General features: G+C 49.1%; 1 protein-coding gene across 3 annotated transcripts in view; it reads left to right on the top strand.

The window, feature by feature from the left end:
* Nucleotides 1-12810, top strand: part of NEXMIF (neurite extension and migration factor) — a 121851-nt gene that overhangs the window by 76795 nt on the left and 32246 nt on the right. For all 3 annotated transcript variants that reach the window (XM_042876521.1, XM_042876523.1, XM_042876522.1), the window contains exon 2: nt 6199-6333. The gene's annotated coding sequence lies outside the window, so the exon portion shown is untranslated. The remainder of the gene's footprint in view (nt 1-6198; nt 6334-12810) is intronic.

The raw sequence follows: 12810 nt of genomic DNA, 5'->3' as shown, positions 1-12810 counted from the left end.
ATCCCAAAACCTCGCTGCAGAAGGTGGCAGTGGGCGTGCGGCAGTTGGGAGAGCTGAGCAATGGGTTGTGGGACCGGGATGATAAATTGCATTTATCATGCACTGTTGATCTCTCATTATTTCATCTCTGTTGAGATTCATGTGAGTGCTACAAACGCTCAGAGAGCTTCAGTGACTCTCGTTTGGGAATTCATTTTCTTTAAAAATCAGCCCGCTGTGGAAACGCGTGCTTTTCCCAGCCCTCCTGCACTGGGATGGGACAAAAGCCCCAGCATGGGGCCTCTCAATAAGTTACACCCTTCGGTGTCTTCTGCCCTATAGAATGTCAGTGCGATGGCTCTGTCTCCAGACCTCACCATTGGCTTTCTTGTGCAAGGAAAACTGCTGCTTGTGCTCCACAATAGCAGTGGTTCACTTCCAGGAGGGCTTGCTCAGAGCTGGGTTAATAGAGATGAAGTTTGGACAAGAGGGGCACTACTCGTGTTTTAGGGGAAGCCTGAATCACTGTGGTTACTGTGAGGTGTACTCTCCTCTCACGTATATTTTGTTAGGTTGGCCTGGGTTTCCTGTTGTTACAAAGCCAGCAGTGTCTGAGGAGAAGAAGTGAATTTCAATTCACAGCGTACTCTCAGGATGGCTGCTAATCTGAGCAAGGTGAAAAAAAAATCTCGATGCGTTTTAAAACTGATTTTAATTAAGGCTTTTCCTTTCATCTCACCAAAGCCCTGAGTTAGCTTCTTCATTCTCCCACAAACATGGGTGGGTGCAGGAGGGAGCAGAAGCTCTTAGACTGCCTTGTGGCCCCGCGCTGTGCAGAGCTGGGCCTGGCATGGAGCTGAGGACAGCAAGGCTGACAAGGCTGGGAGCTGCCACCTGCATGCTACGGGCTATAGCTTGCTGCTGGGCCTTCTCCCACAGCCCCTAGAGAGGCGGTGGGTCCAGAACCCACATAGCATTCTGTTGGAGCTGACCTCATTGCTTGGCCACCCAGTTGGCCGTGACCAAGGTCCAGACACCTTCATCCGGGAGAGAAGCAGAAGTCTTCCTCCTGCAGAGCATTCTGGAGTAGGGAAAGTGCTGAATGTGATGGAGCTGGGCTGCAGGCTTGGCTAGGGCTGCCACTGCATAGGTAGAAGCCTGCCCTTGCTGCAGCCACCCCAGTAAATAGCCGCAGAGGGGATTCCTTTTTCTGAGCTTTTTTATCTTCTGCTAGTTCATAGGAATGGAATCCACGAGCAGGAGGCTGCGAGGGGCAGCGAGATACCCCTATGCTGTGTCACTCACGTGGCTTTGCCTGGCTGGCAGCTTGCGAGCAGTGCTTCAGAGTACAGGCAGTGTTTATTGTGAGGAGAGAGGGAGCAGCACACAGCAAGCACAGCTCCCTGGCTCCTGCTGGGGAGAACATGCTGCAACCTGGCCCTGTACGCTGCTGCTCAGTGCACCCCACTCTGGTCCCTGTGGCCTTGCTGGGAGCTCTACAAGAAGCCCAGCAGTGCTTGCAAAGCCTAGTATAAACACCAGCTTTTATGATACACAGGTGTTACCTGTGGCTGGTTATATCTTCTGCCTGCTGCTGGTTAGAGGATACAATATCCCCCGGCTGACAATTGCAAGACCATGCACTTCCAGTGCTGTGCACTGTGACATCTTCACTGTGCCTTTCACTGGTGCTCATGTAAGCTAATGCTGGGACAGGCTGCTTTCCGCGCTCCTTTGCAGACATCAGAATCCATGGCTGTGAGCAAAGCGGTGAGCCTACCAGCCTGAGCCCCCAGACCTGGTGGCTGTTGTAGTTGCAGTGACATCCCTGGCTGTGCAAGGGATGCCATGCGTGGAGCATAACACTTGCATGCCCAAGAATAATAATAAGAGCAGTGGGTTCATACAGCTGAAATAGGTTGCTCATTGCATCCCAGGCCAGCAGTAAGCGTGTTCCTTGTCACTGTGCAGTTCAGGGGACAGCATGAGGTTGTTTCACGTTCGCCAGCGCACTGGGAGCAGCACTAAGCCAACAGTGCTTTCCTCCTCAGGATGGCCCTGTATGTGCCAAGCGAACCGCCTCCTGGCTGGCAGAGCCCATGGCTTTTGTTGGCTGGGTGCTGCCTTTGCTTGGGAGTAGCGTGTGGATCCAGACCATCCCTGATGATGGTGGGCGCCACGAGGGGCAGGGACCCCCAAATCCTAAACAGTCGTGATGTACTGTGCGGCTTGGGCAAAGTGCGTTTGTTGCCTTGGAAACAAATAGCAGCGCTGAACAACTAAATGAAATTTATGGAATCAACTTCAATAAATCTTGATGATTAATGTGCAAAAACATACACAATTTGATGAAGATCTACAGTATGCAGATGTGAGGGATGACAGTAAGTTGCAGAACTGCTTCGGATCCATTTTTGGGCTGCCACAAATGCATTCCTGGAATATGACTTTTTTTGTTTCTGAGGAAGCTGTCTGTTTCTTTTCATAGATATGGCATTTAATTTTGATTTCCCGGGTATCTTTTAGCTTAATTGGCATGCTGGATGATTGCAGTGTGTTGTTTTGTCTTCTGCAATTCTTGATTCATATCTAACTCAGGATAAAAATAAAATTGACAACTGTGGCAATCTAAGAGAGCAAAATGCAGCGAGCACCATGTCACGTGCCCCGCATGGGCGCAGGATGCACCACCTCAATTGCAGCCCTTGTGCAGGACGTCTTCCTGCCTCCTAAGGGGCTGCGCTTTGCGGGACGAGGACGGGGCAGTGACAGTGAGGTGTGGGGAAGGGCTGCTGTGCCAGAGCAAGGAAGGGAAGGATGCCTTCGTGATGCAGATGCACGAAAAGCTCCAAGCACTGTTTTCTAAAATAGATATTTTTGTTTCTGGTTTGACCTGTGGATCGATAAAGGTTCGGGAATATCAGCGGGCTTGTCTGGAGACCGTTACAGACCTTTAACACAGCCCTTAATGGAACTTGATGTTTTTCCATTCGTTCTCGTCCTGCTTCTCATTACGGTGTCTTATTTTCATGTCTCTCTGCTGCCTCAGGAGCGTGGGGATATCCTCTTCCCATCGTGCTGTGGGGGCAGTGGTTGGGGTCCCAGCCCTCAGCCCCCTACTGGTTCCTCCAGGTCCCAGGTCCCTCCTGGCATGGGGCTGCAGTGTCCCTGCTCTGCCTGCAGGTAACGCAGCACAGCCAGCAGTCCTGCCTGGGCTGCGGGCTGCTCATGGGCAGCACTGTGCTGCTTCATAATGAGTTTTGCTCGGTGTATTCCAGTCCTGGGGTGAAGCATGGAGTGTCACACAGCAGGGGAAGGCAGCACACCTGCCCAGTGCCATCCCTGCCCATGCACAGGGCTCTGGAGCACTGTGTGTATGTGTGCATGGTAGCTGGTCCCTAACCTGCAGTGCAAGGCAAGCTGAGCTCCACGAGGAGCTAAATTTAGTGACTCGCTAACTTCTTCTTGATATGTTTTTGTAATTTCATTGTATTATGACACTCAGTTTTAAATTTGCATGAATAAATGAGCTTCTCACTAAGTCAGGTAAAGAGATTTTTCACTTATCTACCATGAAATAAGGCATTAGAAACCAGGAAGAATAGAAAGCAACGTATCCTTGACATATTTCGTTTACATTTTTTTCAACTGTGCTGACTGAACACTTCTAATTATTAATGATATAATAAAGCTATTTGTACTGCATATAGCGGGCTAAATAATTTCACATTATGAAGACTTTTTGTAATTAATTTACTGTTCTGCGTGAGAGCAGATTTTGAAAAACACACATTTACATTTAATTACACACTAAATCTGAATGCTAAGCCGCAGTGAGTGCATGCTGGCCTTTCACCTCGCAGTAGGAAGGCCCATGGATGTACTGGATGCAAGAGAACAGCTTTAGGCATGGTCCTGGTGCATGGGGAAGGCTCAGCACTTCTGCAGGGTCGCAGCACCGAGGGGCTGCAGGGGAGCCCAGGACACAACCCCTCCTCATGTTCTGTTCTGCTGTCCCACAGTTAAGGTCATCTTGAAAATGCACTTCAGCTTTCTCTGCAGGTGAGGCCAGTAGGAGCTCAGCAGCTTGGAGACCCTCACTTCAGTGTGTCTTTGTCCTTCCTCAGGCAGGAGGATCCCCAGCACCACCCCACCACCTCCCAGCCCCACCACCTGCCGCCTGCTTGGGTTGATTCGCTCTCTCTCTCTCTTTTTTTTTCTTCTTTTTTTGCTGTTTCATTAATAGTGACAGATGCTTTTAATTAAAAAGAAAAGACAAAACAAAATCCCGCATAAAACAAGAAGGGAATATTCTAATTTGGCATGACATTATGAGGCAGAATGGCTCCTGGCATGCAAGGTACAGAAAAGGTCATCTTCCCCGACTGCAGCCTTTGCAACGGTGGAATTAAGTTCAAACTCAGGCTGGTTTTGAAGTCTTAAGTCTCTCTGGGGATTCCTTTCATAACATCTTCGAACTGGATAACACTACAGTAAATGAAATACACTGCACTGGATTAAAGGGTTATTTCCCCTGTGTGTCAGGCTGACACAGAATACCAAACCTCAGGTTGCCTCCGAGTTGTCTCTATCTGCTGATACCCTCTCTTCTTTCCATTGCAGCTCTCAGAGTTCTTGCATGTGAGTTTGTGATTATTTATTCAGTTTCATTGCTTTGTGAACGTGGAACAATTTGGTGCAGCGAGTAGCCAAAATGAAGCAGCTAAATGGGAAGGGATGGAATGGGCTTATAAATGTGAAAGAGATGATGCAGGAAAGAGTGGAGCTGCCTCTTCAGTTCTCTTATGTTACTCTGTAATTTATACTCAAATCCCAAACCCAGATCTCTCTGTGTTGCCACTCGTTCTGGGCAGCACATACCTGCAGTGACAGCGGGGATGGTGCATGCTCTGCACTCTTACCTGCCTGGGCCAGCAGCTGAAGTTTGCCAGGGGAAATTGCAGTGTGCCCGTGGCTTTGAGCCTGCTGAAATCCTCCTCCATCTTCCTTTTCCCCACCACAAACCCTAAAGATCAATCTGAAATACCAGTCTGTAAAGGGCTAGCTATACAGAAACTCTTCCAATGATGAAAAAGGAGAAGCTATTTCTTCTCCCTGCTTGCCTCCACCCATCGTATTTTGTCCAAGGCAGCCCAAGGCCACCTGAGGTCATGCAGTTGTCTCACTAAGCAGCAGTGTGTATGGAGATCAAACACCCTCTGCATTCTCCCTACGCTTGTGTTTGGTGACAAACAGGGCGCTGTACACAGACGTGGTGTTGCACGCCGATGTCTGCCTCTGATTGCTGTTCCCTGTATGAATCCCTGGTCTCTGGCTGAGCATCCTCCTGCCTGCGGGTTTCCCTCTACGTGCTCTTGGGGCTGCACTGAGTTGCCCCCAGCAGCCCCAGTCTCCAGGGTGCTGCCCTGTGGCCATGCCCTCACTGGGCCCACCTGCTGGCCTGAACCAGGGGAGTTATTCCTACACAAGCTGTGTGTTTGGTGGAGTCCCACTGCAGAGATCTCATGTGTCGTGTCTCCTCTAGTGCCAGGTTCCTCTGCTTCCCAGTGTTACTCACATACTTGCTACACACGTTAAACACACATGGGAAATGGTCATTTTCTGCTGCCCACCAGTAATTTGCATTTGCTGCGTTTCCAGACAAACCTCTCACCAGGTGCCACGTTTTGTAGCACTAGAAGAAACGATAACACATGCATTGCTGGGCGCTCCCAGCAGTGTTCCGTTGCAGCGTGGCAAGGTGGAGGCGCTGGGTTAGCAGACCTGGCTTCTTGTTTCGGCACTGTCCTCCATGCCTCAAGCAGCTCTATTCATCTGTGCTTTCCCTTCCCCTCTCTGCTAATCAGAATGGAAAAGCTTCCTGCCTTTGTTAGCACACTTAGGGTTTGGCCGAGGCCGGTGGGCAGGGGCTGAACACCGCACTGCTTATGGGAAGCACTGTTGGGTGCTATGTTGGTACTCTGCTGCGTTAGCGCGTGGTTCTGCGTCCCACTGTGGAAGCCCCGGCCCAGTTCCTTCCACAACCGAGCGCAGTGTCTGTGTGATTTGGGAAATGCTGCTTTTTGGCGGTTGTGATGTCTGTACTTGTGCATAAAAACACCAGGAAGCATTTCTGTAGGTGTCGCTAATTTAATTTAATCTGATGTGTGTGTACGGAGAGGCCTGTTCCGCACTAAAGTGCTTCTCTTTATTTTGCAGTCTCCATCGTCATCAAATACAACTCCTTTCATTCTCCTCCTCCATTCACCTACCCAAAGACCAAATCTGGAAATAGTAACCAAAAGAGAAGCCCACATCACACACAAAGCAGAGAAAGGTTGAAGTAATTTAAGGGTAAGTAAATTTTCACCCTTATTCTAACTTAAAGCTTTGTGCTCAGGGTAAAGCTGTACCAGTAAGAGTGAGGTGGCGTACCAAAGCTGTTAAGCATATACAGAACTGCTCTGTCGAACTGACTGAAAAAGCTGGATTGGTGATGAAAGCCAGGAGTAGCGGCACCTTCTGCAGGGGAGAAAGCTGAGTGAGCTGGGAATGGTGGACGCCTGCGCCATGCAGTGTGGCTGATGCCCTTTGCTCCATGCAGTGCCAGCAGTGCACTCGGTGCGTATCCTGTACGTATCGTGTTTCCACTCACCTTCTTCCCTAGACAGACAGGGTATGCGTTTGCTTGGATCTGAAAACTTCACTTTGCACATCTGGGTTTTCTGTTTTATTGCTGCTTTTTTTTTTTTTTCCCTGCAGTGTTTGTTCATGCAAAATTCATATCTGGGCAGGGCATCTCAGATCCCCACTTCTGAGTCAAAAAGGGAAAGCATGGAAGTGAAAAGAGAGATTGTATCACTTAAGAAATATGATTCATGAATTAATCCTCGTCTGCTACACCATCTGTGGCGTGTGTTTCAATACCAAATCCTCTTTTTCCATTTCTTTAAAAAGCCCTTTCCCCACTGGCTGCTGAGCACCCCACAATGCCGAAGGGAGTCAGCCACTCCCACAGGTGCGCAGAGATCTCAAGGAAGGTGGGTTTCCCTTGCCCTTGCTGTCACTCATGGTGACCCCAGCAGTGCCACGTGGCCACAGCCTGGCGCTGCCCCTGGCATACAGTAATTACAGCCCCAGTAGCTCCCTGGCACTGGTGGTGCTGATAGATGGAGGCCAGCCAGGAGCTTGGGGCCGGCACTGAAATATTGCAGGTTTGTTGCCTTTCCATTCATTTTGCTTTCACGCCTTTCTGCCTTCCTGACTCATGGCCGTGCAGCCTCTGCTTGCAATTTCTATTTGCTGCGGTAACACCCCCTGGACAAGACAGGAGTGCCTGAAAGCACTGATGCTTGCTGATGCTTGTAGCTGCTTTTTAAGCTTCTTTTTTAATTGAGCATCTAAAGGCAGGATAGCAACAGAGTGGAAAACGGCAGTGATGCCTTTTGCTGTGGTAGGAAGTACGAATGAAGTATTCAGTGAAGGCAAAGCAGAAGAACCACGCTGGGCAGAGCCCCAGGGGCTGCAGCGGGGTCCCAATGGGAGGTGGTCATCTGCACAGCTAGGTCCAGGCCAGGGGTACCAGACCAGTTCCAGAACTTGCTGGTCTCTAGGAAATGCTTCCCTTGCCCTTCCTTTGTCCCACGTCAGCCCGCTATCTGGGGGGCTGTATGGGAACTGCTGAATCATGTCCTGAACCTCCGATTGACCACCTGAGACAAGCACTGAGTCAGCCCTTGGAGCACAGGTGAATTGCCTTCATCTGTGCTACTGGTAGGGGTGGAGCCTTGCTCCACGTCTCCTGGACTCCGTTTAAGAGCTGACTGCAACCAGGGAAGGATCTCTTTCGGAGATTGCTCCTCTTGGAGTCTCCTCAGTGAGCCCAGGACAAGGGTAACCTTTCCATCCATTCTTCTTTAGCGTGATAACCCATTTAGCTTAACTTTCTTGTATATTTCTTAATTATAACATCTGTATATTTGCTGATTATGCAAAGGCCTTGGAGGTGCAGGTGCTTTGCTGATGGGAAGTGCAGCATGAGCCCTACGAGTACTGAGCACCCAAGGCTGCTGTAAACAGCCTCATGCAAAAAGGAGAAGCAATGTTTAAGCAAATGTTTAACCCAAACTGGGCTTGTAGACTGCATTATTTCTGAATGAAAAATACCTGCAGGAACAGGAACACAGCCCTGAATCAACACCTAGCTTTCTTTTTTACTGCGCTCCTGTGCTTTCACTAGGCACTCTGGCTGGCTTAATTTTTGCCTTTGCAATATTTTGCAGCTGTCTTAAGTCATGTTTTGTGACTGTTTCAATCATTTTTGACCTGAGTTCTGGAGTCTATGTGCTGTGATTTGTCCTGTGCTGATGTTTGGAAAGCTCAGGCTTTCCCTGGGTCTGTTGTGGGTGCATCTCACCAACAGTCACAGTGCTGATTCCCCAACGTAAGAGGGCTTCAGATTCTCTACCTTGAGAGATTTCAGATTCTCTGTGCCCTCCTGCACGGGGGAGGACTGGGGAGCATTGCTTCATGGCCTGGTCATTAGGACCCTGGCAAAACAGCTGCCTGTTTCTCATCAACAGTTGTGCCATGAAAGAAATTGGCTTGTGTCTGTACATACTTTTTGGATGGGGAAAATTAAGCAGTAATAGGTGGAAAAATAGTATGGGTTGTGAGATAATAGATGCCTAAGGGATGAAATTAAACAGTACTTTACAGCGAAGGAAGAGGTTTTGGCAATGCATCGTTTACACTGGACTTTTTTATTTGGCAGAGGATTTGCTGGTATTGCTTTGGAGGGATTGTCCTCCAATGTATTTCACCAACAGACATCAGAGCATTCTGCAGGTCCTTCTCTCCTCCAGGGGAGGGTGCAGTGTTCCTGCTGGCGGAAAGCCTGACACTTGGTCCCACAGCATGGTGTGACTCCCCTTGCCCTGCATGCTGGCTGAGCTGCAAGGGGACAGCCAGAATCATGAAGCTTGGAAAAGGGCACTAAAATTCAGTCCAACTGTCACCCCATCACCATACCCACAAAACCGCCTCTGAGCCAGCTTTTAGGAAACTCTCCTGGGGGGCCCCTGAACAAGAAGAGGGCCCAGGGGGAACCTTGAGGTGTGGGACTCGTGGTTCCCATACCTGCAGTGGGACTCAGGGTGTTCAGCACCCATGCAAATGAGGCTGCGCTGCCTGGCATGTCGAAAACAAAGTCATTAAGTAGCTGTTGCATTAAGACTGCTTTTATTCATGGAGTGTAATGTGATTCATTTGCCCTTTTGCTCTCATGTTGAGAAGGCAGTCATCTAGTATGCGTTGCTGGCTGCAGGGAGAGGTTTGTTGTTTGGTTTTTTTGTGTGTGTGAGGGAGCAGACATTTTCATCAAGTGCAGTGGGGCTGTAGGGCTGTCCCTTTCTTGGTGGTTGTCCTTTTTTTGGCAAGCAGCCCTGTTGGTGGAAGTGCTGAGCTCAGGCCATCTCCTTGCCTCAAGGCTTAGATCCTTCCTGTTGCTGTGCTGGGGGCATGGCTGGTGGTGCTGTGGGAGCACTCTGACAGCACCCTGGGGGCAGGCACAAGGGGCAGACTGGGTCTTGTGGCTGAGCTCAGGGGCCTGCGTGTCCCTTGGTGTCCAGCAGGGCATAGGGCCAGTGCAGGTTGAGATGTGCAGTGGGATCTCATTATGTGGGGGGGTCTCTACAGTGGGTGAGGTGGTGGTGGGTCCTCGGTGCTGCAGGCGACTGCTGGCGGTTAGGTGAGAAGTTAAGAGCAGCCAAGGGAAATCAGTTCTTCCTGGAGTTACAATAGGAAACAAGCCAAGTGAGGGAAGAGGGTAGAATACAGAAGAACAGAAAAATGCAATTTTTTTTTAATGTTAGCATGGGGAGCATTAACTAAGTTGCTAATTTCAAGATCAGCAGTGAGTAAGGCAGTTTGAGTCACTGCTTCTTGTGGCGGATGGGATCGGAGCAGTACTGCTCTGCATGTTGGAGCTGAACCTGCAAAGTAGGAAGCAAGAAATTCCTTTTTAGCCCCAACAATAGCAGCCAGCACTACTTAACACAGAGATCTGAACAGCGTCTGAGCTCTGCGTCAGATTCCAAGCAGTCATGATGCACAGCACAGGGACCATCTTGAAGTCCTCAGGTGACAATGGGCTTCTAAAGCTACAGGGCCATACAGTGTAAAAATCAGTAAGGCATATTTCAGAAGCAAAAGGCAAGTGGAGGGTTACTTTTGCCTTGTCCATCTCCCCTCCATTACAAAGAAGCAGCACGTTGGTCAAGCCAACGCTAGGCAGGAGGCAGCCAAGCGCAGGCCAGGGAAAGGCTGTTCTGCAGGAGCTGGGCCCTTCCTTTGGAGACTCTCCTACACTGTGTTGACAGGGAGGCACAACAAGAATGGGTGGTGTGGTTACAGATGTGGAGAAGGGGTTTTTGGAAGAGCTCGGGGCTGAGAGCTGTTTGGGAAGGGGGATTTTTTTTTTGCCTCTGATGACTTGGGTAGACAAAAGAGAAGTGCTTGGAGCTGCAGAGGTAACAACGCCAACCTTCCCTGCTCTTGTTTTCAAGCAAGAAATGCACAAATCACCGCTGATACTGCTGAGTGGTTTCCTGCTGCTTTGTGGCTTGATTTGGATCCGCCGTTGTTCCCAACCTGGTTCCTGTTTCTGTTCTAGTAGCATACAAAAGCAAGCAAATCCTTGCCTGTGGAATTGCAATTGTTTTGTAAGCGCTGCCTGATAGAAAGACTGCTTCACAAACACTTTCACCTTGCATCGTGCTTTAGATCCTAAATGGATTTTGAATAGATTAATGTATTTCGGAGTGTTCTAGAAAGGTCAAAAACAGAAAAGAGGACCTAATAGCAGTGTAGCAACCAGCTGGTAGCACTGGGTTTCATTTTACTGCCATAGTAACACTATGAGCCACAGTATTAATACCATGCCCACTGAATGCCATCCTCCCCCCCCCCTTTTTTTTTTGGTTAGAAAACAAGCCCATAAGATATTTTCTTCCTCAAGAATTTCTATGGAGCAGTAATAGGCTTTTTGGAGGGGACTGTCCTCATACCCAAAGATGTAAGGTGGGTAATTTACAAGGCAATGTGCAAATGCCAAATTGTTAGGCAGAACTGCTGCTGATTTAGAAGGCAGTTAATGCTATAAATGTGCCAAGTGCCAGTAGAGTGTTTCTACAGATGGAATAACTGGAAATATTGGAGAGGTTCCAAAGGTTTAATCAAATTCAACCAGTCTTTTTTTCTTTTTTTTTTTAACTGCAGAATTCTCTAAGGGATGCAAGTTGCAATAGTAGATTATTCCATTGCTTTTAGTACCAGGGGAGATTTTCGTAGACACACACACAGCTTTCAGGCAGTCGTGTCAGCAGGTACACAATCAGGACAACAGCAGCTATGCTGTGAAAGCCCACATTGGTGGCATTAGCAGGAGCATCCTCTTTAGATACCATGGCAAGAGGGACCTTAGAGGCAGACTGCTCTGCTGCACGATGGCAGCGAGGGAAGGAGTGTGGAGGCAGATGGCGGCAGAATCGGTGTTCCTGCGCCGTGCTGCTGCCACAGCTGGGCAGGTGGCACTGGGGCTCTGGGCATGGTAGCCTCTGTGTGGCTCAGCATGCAGTGCCGGGGCACACATATGTTTCTGCGCAGATGCACACCTTCCCCTAGTCTTGTTGACAGCCTTTCCAAGGCTTCTTATTTAGCCAGACCATATGTGCTTGGGCATGGAGCTAGCGCGATGTGGAAAGAGCATCACATTATCCTTGGGCTGCAAACACCAGCAGGAGCGATTCTAAGCAAATTTTGTCTGCAAGATGTAGAGCTCTCGAGCTTGCATCACAGGGCATTTTTGATGATTTTTTTTTTTTTTCCCTCATTTGTTAAAACCAGGTTCCAGAAAGACATTTCCTTTTGTTCTATTGCATAATTAGCTCTCCTTGTCCATGCCTTAAACACAACAGCAAAGCATGGATGAATGCTACCAGGCAGGAGAGGAAGCATTGGGGCACATCTGCAGGTCGGACTTTGCTGCTGACGAGGTGACAGGGACCAAGCTGGGGCAGGGCTGGAGATGTCTCCGTGGTGTTTCCCTTGCAATTGGTATGAAAATGTAGAGCCCTGCTCCCTGCTGGCAGCATGGTTTTGCTTAGGGGTGGCACAGCCATGAATCAGAAACCATAAGGAAGCACTGGACATGAAGTGATGCTATGACAGCACTGAAGCTTTTCTCGTGTTGGTTTTTTTTCACGTGACATTTCTTCAGTGAGATTTTATTTTGCAGATGGCCTGCTTGGATCCATTAATTGTCACTCCTTTTGTTTTGTAAGCTGCCTGCTTTTCCTGGAGTGCTCAGTATCAACCCCTTCTGCTCTCTGGCACTCTGGAGCTGGGGCCTATGCCCCTCCCAGTCCTCTCTGCCCGCGTTCTGCCAGACCCCCGCGTTGCTCTGTGCAGCATTTCTCACTGAATAAATTGCTACAAAGCTATTAGCCTCAATGCCACAGTCTGCTGCTCCTGCGTTCCTGCACCCACCTCCACCCCACAATTGATCCAGCCTGCTGTCTGTTCTGCAGTCAAGAATGCCGGATGCCACTGCGCACAAATTGCTTTAAAATTGAATTGTTTAAAAACGTTTTCTAAACATCCCTTCCCTTTGTGGCACTGTCTGTTGTGCCAGTCAGGGCTGGGAGCTTGCACTGATCACTGCTGGGCAAAAGGCAGGGGAAGATTGTCAATTTCTTGGTTGTTTTTTTTTTTTTTAATTTCAATGCAGAAATTAAGAACTATGTGACGGTGTGAATCAGATCTTTGATGTGT

The sequence above is a fragment of the Lagopus leucura genome, unplaced genomic scaffold, assembly GCF_019238085.1.
Source record: "Lagopus leucura isolate 7727_CA_CO unplaced genomic scaffold, USGS_WTPT01 Super-Scaffold_100016, whole genome shotgun sequence".
NCBI classification, from domain to species: Eukaryota; Metazoa; Chordata; class Aves; order Galliformes; family Phasianidae; genus Lagopus; species Lagopus leucura.
This window is presented reverse-complemented; position numbering and strand designations above follow the sequence as displayed.